We start from the raw sequence: 1,006 nt of genomic DNA, 5'->3' as shown, positions 1-1,006 counted from the left end.
AGAGTGGGACAGAGTGAGAAAGAGAGAGAGGGAAAGTAAGAAAGCAAGCCGCCAGGTCTGGGACTCAAACCACGATCTGCCATGTGGGAGTCCAGCGCCCTTAAACAACACACCACCTGCCAGCCCTGACAGACTCATTTTAACAGAGAATAGAACAAGTTACGACCATTCTCACAGATTTTCATGCTACATGGAAAAATAGTATTGAAATCCTTGTGAAAATATTCATTTTAGCATCATTTTGAAACAAGTTCATTGATCAAGCTTTATGAAACATGAATCTCACCCTCTGCTGATGTCAGGAGCAGGGGCATCGCTTTCATATCTTTTTGAGTGCTTTTTGTTAAATATAAGGACTTGTGGGGTTTTGTTTTGTTTTGTTTTGAGAGAGAGAGAGAATGATTTTTGTTTCAGGGCCTGTGCACTTGCTGGAGAGACAGAGACCGAGAGACAAAAAGTGAGAAATCACTTCCCCAGGAAGGATGGCCATGCCACAGTCCCTTCTCCTCCATTCTCCTCTGGGGACTTTGGGCACGCATGCACAGACACACAATGTTAATTTCAAGCCTCTGGGTCTGATACTTGAATTGCAGTTGACTACGTGAGAGTCCAACGACATAACCATTACACTATCTGCTGGTCCCAAGACTTGCATTTTTAAGGCCAGGTACTAGAATTTTGGGTTACTATTATTAAAAAGGCATGGGCCCAGCAAGTCGCATGGTGATTAAAGTGCTGGACTCCCACATGGTCAATCGGTTCGAGACCCAGACCCAACAGATTGAGGATCACTCTGGGTGATGGAGAAGGGATTGCAGTATGGCCAGTCCCCTGGGGGAAATTTCTCATTTTCCCTCTATCTCCAGTGAGCACACCTGCCCTATTGTAAAAATCTAAAAAAAGAAAGAAATATATATTATTGATTGACTAGTCGACTGCCCTGTTTGTAAATAGTGAGTGGAAAATAGGATTACAAATAAGTAGTGGCTTTTGTATTTATATATAT

This window comes from Tupaia chinensis, unplaced genomic scaffold (assembly GCF_000334495.1).
Source record: "Tupaia chinensis unplaced genomic scaffold, TupChi_1.0 Scaffold143793_1, whole genome shotgun sequence".
Taxonomy (NCBI): domain Eukaryota; kingdom Metazoa; phylum Chordata; class Mammalia; order Scandentia; family Tupaiidae; genus Tupaia; species Tupaia belangeri.
This window is presented reverse-complemented; position numbering follows the sequence as displayed.